The following is a 10,070-nucleotide window of genomic DNA, read 5'->3' on the forward strand; positions in this document are numbered from 1 at the left end:
AAAGTTGCAATATGTACCTTTTGTGTGTTTTGCCATCAAGCTTCCTCATATCGATTTTTGGAACATGGTGGGTCTTCAATCCAACATTAGAGTATATGAAATCATGATTAAAATTTCTTTTGTTCTCATCATGAGTTTCTTTTACTACCCTTTCACCATTAGTGACCATTTCTTATAGCAACTTATTCAAATTTATCTTTAATTCTTCCATCTTATCATCCATGCCATCCATCTTAGCTTCCACGCCATCCATCGTAACTTGCATGCCATTCATATTAGCTTCCACACTATCCATCTTAACTTGCATACCATTCATATTAACTTCCACGCCATTCATCTTGGCTTCATTTACCTTTAGTGAGAGTGAAATTTGTTGTACTTGGTCTTGTAATTTTGATATATCATGTTGCATTTCTTCCTCTTCTTCACGAGTCATGCTAGAGCTTTCAGGTTTCTTACTAGGTGTTTACATTTTATTTCTTCGGGGCATTAATTAATGCTAATAATTCTTCACTATTCCCTTTGAATTCCTTCAAACTAATTTTTCAAACCAATCTTATGTAAAATTTAAAAAAAACTACACACTTTTTTTTCACTTTGTAAGAGCTTGATATTGAATCTATTGTATCTCTGTAAATGCAGATCTTGAATATCTGAAATCTCGTCCTACGGTATCCCTTTAAGTCTTCTTTCTAACCCTGTAAGTCTGATCAAGATTGGATTCTCCAAGGAAGAGTTATGCCAAATCTCCCATGGTGACTGGATTATAAACTAGTTCAATAGAGCGAACTTGTACAACATTCCACATGTGACTGTTTCGATCTTAATACTTGAAACTGATACACAAAAAACTACAGGCCATCCTCTTTCTAAAAATTCTTATGAAATTTCAATATGATGCTCAAAACAAAAGCTATGACGATTTTCCCCAGGTCACCTATTTGGAATGTAATTCTGGAGTCTGCAAAAACCCTAATTTCCTCAGATCATATCTCCACAAATATAGCGAGACAAGCTCTAAAATTTGGGCCTAAAGTTCAAAATGATTTTGTTGCAAATGGGTTTTTTTTGTAGCTTCTGAAACATCACAGAAAAAATTTAAAGCGAAAATTCCACGATGACCTATTTGGAGCAGCGAAACCCTAGAATCCAAAGCTCTGATACCAAATGTTAGGAAACCAGCTCACAAAAAGATAGAAAAGATAGATCAACGCCTTAGAGTTAAGCCTTTTTTAGGGGGAAACCTCCTTTACATTACACAAATGAACAATTCTTGGATGATACATGTTATCACTGAAAATTCTAATGCCAAAATTTCAAAACCGCTCACATTAGTTTGATGCGCATAAAGCCTTTTTGTAGTTTCGCAGCGCAACAGGTTTTAGGCTGCGCTACGAAATTGGGGATTTGTTCGAATCCATAGCCAATATTTCACAACTGTCATATCCGTCAAAATCCATCAACAGTTGTCAGCCTATACACTTCGTCTATCTTTCTTTATGGACGGCTGTATTTGGTACTGAGTGGATTAGAAAAGTCACTGGTTAACCAAGCAGATATGAGAAAAAAATTTCCTCTTGAGGCAGTTCTTGCATCGCAGTTTCTGGTTCAGATAGGTCTACTAATGGCCTTGCCAATGGTTATGGAGATTGGCTTGGAACGAAGCTTCCGGTCTGCATTAAGTGATTTTGTTATCATGCAGATGCAACTTGCCTCTGTCTTTTTCACATTCTCTCTGGGTGCGAAGACTCATTATTTTGGCAGGACAATTTTGCATGGTAGTGAAAAGTATAGGGCCACTGAGCGAGGTTTTATGGTGAAGCATGAGAAATATGCAGAGAATTACAGGCTTTATTCGAGGAGCCACTTCACAAAAGGACTGGAGCTGATGATGTTTCTCTTTGTCTACAACATTTATTGTTCTGCTGCAAAAGATTTTGTCTCTTACCTGTTAATAACACTTTCGATGTGGTTTTTGGAGGTGACATGGTTGTTTGCTCCATTCTTGTTCAATCCCTCGGGTTTTGAATGGAAAAAGATAGTTGAATATTGAGAAGATCGGACCAAATGGATAACGATAGGGGTGGTATTGGCATCCCTGCAAACAAAAGCTGGAAATCTTGGTGGGAAGAGGAATATGAGCATCCTCAATATACTGGATTTGGACTGACTGTTATGTCTCTTGATTCACTCAATGACTTTCAAGAAATGCATACTACATGGACGGGGTCATGGCTAGTGCTGATGGAGCACCTTATGTAAGACCTAACATGGTCTGCATATTTGAGCGATATGAAGGCGACATAGCTTGGCGCCACACAGAATGTCAAATTTCAGGCATGGAGATTCGAGAAGTCAGACCAAAGGTTATTTTAGTAGCCCGTATGGCAGCATCTGTTGCAAGTTTTTGAGGCGGTGAATTTTGTTCTTTTTTATTTATGAGGCTTTACTAGGTCATCTCTTATTAACGCAGTACAATGTCCATATTCGTGGGCAAAATCTCCTGAAAAGCTGCTGCAGCGGGATACATATTTGATACTAGCAATCCTGTTCCTGGTTTTGAGAATGCTTCAGTTTCTATTCCCAAAGCTATTAATATGGGCGAAGAGGGTTTGGAAGAGACATGTTTGGCCTGAAAATGGGGTAGCCTTGAGAGAGAATCATCCGACATTCATAGAGCAGGTTTTAAACATTTTCAATGTTAATAGAATTAAGAGGAGTTTGTTCTAATGCCCAGTTTTCTTTCGAGGAATGGAGTTCATAGTTTTCCATCTCTCTTTCTACAGAACCAGACATCAAGGGTGCGCTATCGAAGATTAAAAGACCTTGATTCACTTGTAAATTTCTATAAGGAGATTACAGGTCTTATTACAGGTCAAACAGTGTCGGTTAAGGCGTATTTGGCATGTAAATTTGGCACTCCTGAGTGAAAATACACCACTTATTTTGAAGCATGCAATGCACATGCTCAACTTGAACAGAATTTGGTGTCGTTTAAAGTTTTCAAAGACAAGAAACTTTCAAGAAGGTGCTAAGAATGCAGGAGTATGGGCATCTCTATCCTCTGTTTCTCTTGGTTAAGGCCCAGTACATAGACCAGAGTCCAGCTGTTCTGAAAATAGGGAAATGTGGTCTAGGACATGATGAGACAGGGATTCTTTCATTTGTAAATTCTCACAGTGGCAAAGAACTTGAATCTTATAGGCTTTCCTATCCAATATCTCAAGTGAATCCTCTGCCAATGACAGATTCAACTGAGCAACGGCTACATCTTTTTATTGATAACAATGCAAGGGCACACTTGTTTCCTAGAACCAATGAAGCACTGACTATGTTTCTTAAAACATATGTCAAATATTTACTTATATTTTGTTGATATAGAAAAAGGATCAAACAAAGTATTACAGATTGCATTGGGTCGCACAGCTGCTAACGAAGTCAAGGACGGTATTCATAAAGCTAGTAAGATGTTACATGGTGCTGTGGGTGACATGGACAAGTTGTGTGCAGAACTCTACTTGCGTGCTAATGGAATCCTAACTCTTGCTACAAATAATTCTTGCTGCCTGTCTTTTCCAGATACACAGTTTGAAGAAAGGCTTGATGTCACAGAGGATGGCTTGTCTGCAATAGTGAGGCTTAGCTGTGGTGACACGACAAAGGCTCTTAATATTTTGCAGTCTACACAGATGGCTTCTCCTCATGTAACTGAAGAAGTTGTTTACCTGTGCACAACAATCAAGGGAGTAAGGTGCTTAAGCCATGAACATTGGCGATCATTTAGCTATGAAAGGCAAGTTGTTTTAAATAATTCAGTAGTTTCGTAGTGCGCTACGAAACTGCTGTAGGTGATGATTTTAACGCAAATCAAGCAGTCTGAATTATGAGTGGAAATTTGGAAAGAGAAACGTCTAAAGGGTATGCAAGAACATCATCTGGAGCTGCCAGCACTCAATCAAGTCAAGACAGGTGGATGCCTAAAAAGGTTGAAGATTCAAATCAAATTTAAAATTTTTGCTGTAAAGCTCCTTTATCACCATTCAAGATACAACAAACGAGCTGCCTGTAAGAAACTTTTTGCCTGCACACATGTTCATAGCCCAAGCTTACAACGCATCAAAACGTGGCAGTCTTCCACATTTTGGGTAATTAAAGGACTGAAGACATGTTTCTATGCATTCGATTACTTTGGAGAAAACTGAAGCCGAGAAACCAGGGACATCTCCTAATACTTCTGAACAGTTAAAAGATTCAGCATCCAAGGTAAACGTGGGGCATTAAACATCCATCTCAGCTATCTCAGCTAAACTCCAGATGTCAAAGAACGAAGAGAAGCCATCATGAATATAATATAGAGTTAGAGTCATAGTAGATTTAGAACTCTTAAAAACTACAGTCAGCACTTTGTTGTATTTAACAGTTAGTTAAATAGCTGATAGGTGTCATTAGAGGCAGTTATCGAATTCCCCTCATGCTGGAGGAGGAATCTCGATCAATTAGAATAAGAATTCTATATATAGCTGAAACAACAAGGTAATAGAGGTTGGAGATTTTATAAAACAGAGTACTGTTTTGGCTTATGTAGAAAGACAGAGTTCAGTAATATAATAGAACTGCTTTTCTTCTCAGGATTCATAAAGTGTTTCTATGTTCAAGATGTGTGGTTTTACTTTATCCTTGATTTATTTTACAGTTGCATAGATGTGTAATCACTCAGAATTCACTTATGCTGCTCTGATTTCCTGTGCACATTCATGAACTGTGGTTTTATAAGAGTTGTGTTTTGAACATTTAAATGCCACATGCCCTGACTTCTATGTAAAGGCTGTATCATTATTTGCTGAGGTTTTATTGACTCCATAGGCCCAATGGAAACTTATGTAATGTTTTTCCAACCTTCATATTTGTCACTGTTATTTCATAAGAGTTAGCCCTCTTATTTTTAATCAAAATCAATAACCTTTTGAGAGAGCCCTCTCAGGTTAAGGAGGCTAAACCTTAGTCAAAAGATTGGTTTGAAACAGTTACTTGAAGTCTTCCTGGTCAGCAGCCTATCAGGGTCTGATTTTGAGATAACATTTTGGTGCGTCTGCCGGGAGTCTGAAGATTATTCGTTCCCGAAATCATGAAGCTGAACTTCTGAAGGTAGCAGGAGCTCAGAAGAATTTTCGAGGCTGCAATCTACCTTGGCGACTCCATTGTTGAAGAATTCAAAATTCATACATTCATGGTGATTCCACTGGAGTTATGAAGGACCCAGATGCTACCATTCTTATTTCAAGGTATGCATGCATAGATTTTTCAGGAATTCATGGTTTCCCAAATCATTTTCCCAAGGATGCATATTTTCTAAGGAATGGTCCAAAATTCAACGGAGAGGATTTGAGTTTAACTTTGAAGCATATATCAGATTTCTGTGATTTTACTGAGCTTCTTAGAGTTAAACATGAGGATGTTTGCATTATGTTGTTCTATGATTCATTTCAAGGGAAATGTAAACGGTGGATTGAAAGCTTTCCTGCCAAATCCATTAAGTCATTTGAAGACTTTTGGCTTATGTTTTTGGAGGAATGGATAGATAGATCAGATGTGGTGGCAAACTCTCCTTCAGTTCAAGGTTTGAAACAATGGAATAATGATCATAGTAATGGAGAAACAAATGAAATTTTTTCTTTGTCCTTGTCCTCGTATCTAAAATCATTTGAGTGTAAGACAGAGGATAAGATGAAATTTTTGGATGAAGTTGCTGAGGACATTGAGAAAGACATTGAAGGTTTAGAAGGTCAAATTCAGGCATATAGTTTTCATAATCATGATCATTATTTTCAGAAGCTTTCTATGGCAAAACACAAGGAAAGAGTGTTTTTTCCTTTCTCTTTCACGATTGAGGAACTGTACACTGTTGTTGAAGATCAGTTTGCACAACCAGAAAGTTACAAGAATCATCAAGCTGATCATGTATTCTGGGATCCTATAGCTGACTACATGGAAGAGTTTTACTCTCCAGTGTTTCAGTTTTTCTATGAAGATCAGAGGCAATTTCAATGGCAGCGGTCATCACAATATCATAGTGGCTCTGAACTCCGATGCAGTCAAAAAACTCAAATATCAGATAAGACAAATGATTGGCTACATTGGAAATTTCACATTGATTGAGCTGAAAGAAGTTTGAATTGTTAGGGTAGGTAGGTAGGAAAATGCAAATAAGCTCAAGGTTGACTGAGCATTTTTTTTCAGTAGATGTAGATTTCTTTCTCCTACAGTGATCATCAAGCTTAAGCCCGAGGTGAAGGCCCAAGAAGCTTGAAGGGAATGTTTGTCAAGAAGATTTCCGTTTGTAATAATAAAAAAAAAGGATAAAGCACTGGACCTATGAGTTCTTAGTGTACCACAGGAGCACACTATCCCAAGTGGAGCCACTGTTATCACTGAAAATTCTAATGCCAAAATTTCAAAACCGCTCACATTAGTTTGATGCGCATAAAGCCTTTTTGTAGTTTCGCAGCGCAACAGGTTTTAGGCTGCGCTACGAAATTGGGGATTTGTTCGAATCCATAGCCAATATTTCACAACTGTCATATCCGTCAAAATCCATCAACAGTTGTCAGCCTATACACTTCGTCTATCTTTCTTTATGGACGGCTGTATTTGGTACTGAGTGGATTAGAAAAGTCACTGGTTAACCAAGCAGATATGAGAAAAAAATTTCCTCTTGAGGCAGTTCTTGCATCGCAGTTTCTGGTTCAGATAGGTCTACTAATGGCCTTGCCAATGGTTATGGAGATTGGCTTGGAACGAAGCTTCCGGTCTGCATTAAGTGATTTTTTTATCATGCAGATGCAACTTGCCTCTGTCTTTTTCACATTCTCTCTGGGTGCGAAGACTCATTATTTTGGCAGGACAATTTTGCATGGTAGTGAAAAGTATAGGGCCACTGGGCGAGGTTTTATGGTGAAGCATGAGAAATATGCAGAGAATTACAGGCTTTATTCGAGGAGCCACTTCACAAAAGGACTGGAGCTGATGATGCTTCTCTTTGTCTACAACATTTATTGCTCTGCTGCAAAAGATTTTGTCTCTTACCTGTTAATAACACTTTCGATGTGGTTTTTGGTGGTGACATGGTTGTTTGCTCCATTCTTGTTCAATCCCTCGGGTTTTGAATGGCAAAAGATAGTTGAAGATTGAGAAGATTGGACCAAATGGATAACGATAGGGGTGGTATTGGCATCCCTGCAAACAAAAGCTGGAAATCTTGGTGGGAAGAGGAATATGAGCATCCTCAATATACTGGATTTGGACTGACTGCTATGTCTCTTGATTCACTCAATGACTTTCAAGAAATGCATACTACATGGACGGGGTCATGGCTAGTGCTGATGGAGCACCTTATGTAAGACCTAACATGGTCTGCATATTTGAGCGATATGAAGGCGACATAACTTGGCGCCACACAGAATGTCAAATTTCAGGCATGGAGATTTGAGAAGTCAGACCAAAGGTTATTTTAGTAGCCCGTATGGCAGCATCTGTTGCAAGTTTTTGAGGCGGTGAATTTTGTTCTTTTTGATTTATGAGGCTTTACTAGGTCATCTCTTATTAACGCAGTACAATGTCCATATTCGTGGGCAAAATCTCCCGAAAAGCTGCTGCAGCGGGATACATATTTGATACTAGCAATCCTGTTCCTGGTTTTGAGAATGCTTCAGTTTCTATTCCCAAAGCTATTAATATGGGCGAAGAGGGTTTGGAAGAGACATGTTTGGCCTGAAAATGGGGCAGCCTTGAGAGAGAATCATCCGACATTCATAGAGCAGGTTTTAAACATTTTCAATGTTAATAGAATTAAGAGGAGTCTGTTGTAATGCCCAGTGTTCTTTCGAGGAATGGAGTTCATAGTTTTCCATCTCTCTTTCTACAGAACCAGACATCAAGGGTGCGCTATCGAAGATTAAAAGACCTTGATTCACTTGTACATTTCTATAAGGAGATTACAGGTCTTATTACAGGTCAAACGGTGTCGGTTAAGGCGTATTTGGCATGTAAATTTGGCACTCCTGAGTGAAAATACACCACTTATTTTGAAGCATGCAATGCACATGCTCAACTTGAACAGAATTTGGTGTCGTTTAAAGTTTTCAAAGACAAGAAACTTTCAAGAAGGTGCTAAGAATGCAGGAGTATGGGCATCTCTAGCCTCTGTTTCTCTTGGTTAAGGCCCAGTACATAGACCAGAGTCCAGCTGCTCTGAAAATAGGGAAATGTGGTCTAGGACATGATGAGACAGGGATTCTTTCATTTGTAAATTCTCACAGTGGCAAAGAACTTGAATCTTATAGGCTTTCCTATCCCATATCTCAAGTGAATCCTCTGCCAATGACAGATTCAACTGAGCAACGGCTACATCTTTTTATTGATAACAATGCAAGGGCACACTTGTTTCCTAGAACCAATGAAGCACTGACTATGTTTCTTAAAACAGATGTCAAATATTTACTTATATTTTGTTGATATAGAAAAAGGATCAAACAAAGTATTACAGATTGCATTGGGTCGCACAGCTGCTAACGAAGTCAAGGACGGTATTCATAAAGCTAGTAAGATGTTACATGGTGCTGTGGGTGACATGGACAAGTTGTGTGCAGAACTCTACTTGCGTGCTAATGGAATCCTAACTCTTGCTACAAATAATTCTTGCTGCCTGTCTTTTCCAGATACACAGTTTGAAGAAAGGCTTGATGTCACAGAGGATGGCTTGTCTGCAATAGTGAGGCTTAGCTGTGGTGACACGAGAAAGGCTCTTAATATTTTGCAGTCTACACAGATGGCTTCTCCTCATGTAACTGAAGAAGCTGTTTACCTGTGCACAACAATCAAGGGAGTAAGGTGCTTAAGCCATGAACACTGGCGATCATTTATCTATGAAAGGCAAGCTGTTTTAAATAATTCAGCAGTTTCGTAGCGCGCTACGAAACTGCTGTAGGTGATGATTTTAACGCAAATCAAGCAGTCTGAATTATGAGCGGAAATTTGGAAAGAGAAACGTCTAAAGGGTATGCAAGAACATCATCTGGAGCTGCCAACACTCAATCAAGTCAAGACAGGTGGATGCCTAAAAAGGTTGAAGATTCAAATCAAATTTAAAATTTTTGCTGTAAAGCTCCTTTATCACCATTCAAGATACAACAAACGAGCTGCCTGTAAGAAACTTTTTGCCTGCACACATGTTCATAGCCCAAGCTTACAACACATCAAAACGTGGCAGTCTTCCACATTTTGGGTAATTAAAGGACTGAAGACATGTTTCTGTGCATTCGATTACTTTGGAGAAAACTGAAGCCGAGAAACCAGGGACATCTCCTAATACTTCTGAACAGTTAAAAGATTCAGCATCCAAGGTAAACATGGGGCATTAAACATCCATCTCAGCTATCTCAGCTAAACTCCAGATGTCAAAGAACGAAGAGAAGCCATCATGAATATAATATAGAGTTAGAGTCATAGTAGATTTAGAACTCTTAAAAACTACAGTCAGCACTTTGTTGTATTTAATAGTTAGTTAAATAACTGATAGGTGTCATTAGAGGCAGTTATCGAATTCCCCTCATGCTGGAGGAGGAATCTCGATCAATTAGAATAAGAATTCTATATATAGCTGAAACAGCAATGTAATAGAGGTTGGAGATTTTATAAAACAGAGTACTGTTTTGGCTTATGTAGAAAGACAGAGTTCAGTAATATAATAGAACTGCTTTTCTTCTCAAGATTCATAAAGTGTTTCTATGTTCAAGATGTGTGGTTTTACTTTATCCTTGATTTATTTTACAGTTGCATAGATGTGTAATCACTCAGAATTCACTTATGCTGCTCTGATTTCCTGTGCACATTCATGAACTGTGGTTTTATAAGAGTTGTGTTTTGAACATTTAAATGCCACATGCCCTGACTTCTATGTAAAGGCTGTATCATTATTTGCTGAGGTTTTATTGACTCCATAGGCCCAATGGAAACTTATGTAATTTTTGTCCAACCTTCATATTTGTCACTGTTATTTCATAAGAGTTAGCCCT

General features: G+C 38.4%; 1 pseudogene; it reads left to right on the forward strand.

Annotated features, from left to right (window-relative positions):
* The first annotated feature begins 2,729 nt into the window (after positions 1–2,729).
* LOC149192426 (5'-adenylylsulfate reductase-like 3) lies at positions 2,730–8,962 on the forward strand (annotated as a pseudogene).
* Positions 8,963–10,070: the final 1,108 nt, after the last annotated feature.

The sequence above is a fragment of the Pinus tabuliformis genome, chromosome 2_2 (genome assembly GCF_031772625.1).
Source record: "Pinus tabuliformis cultivar Carrire ecotype Pingquan chromosome 2_2, CPIR1, whole genome shotgun sequence".
Taxonomy (NCBI): domain Eukaryota; kingdom Viridiplantae; phylum Streptophyta; class Pinopsida; order Pinales; family Pinaceae; genus Pinus; species Pinus tabuliformis.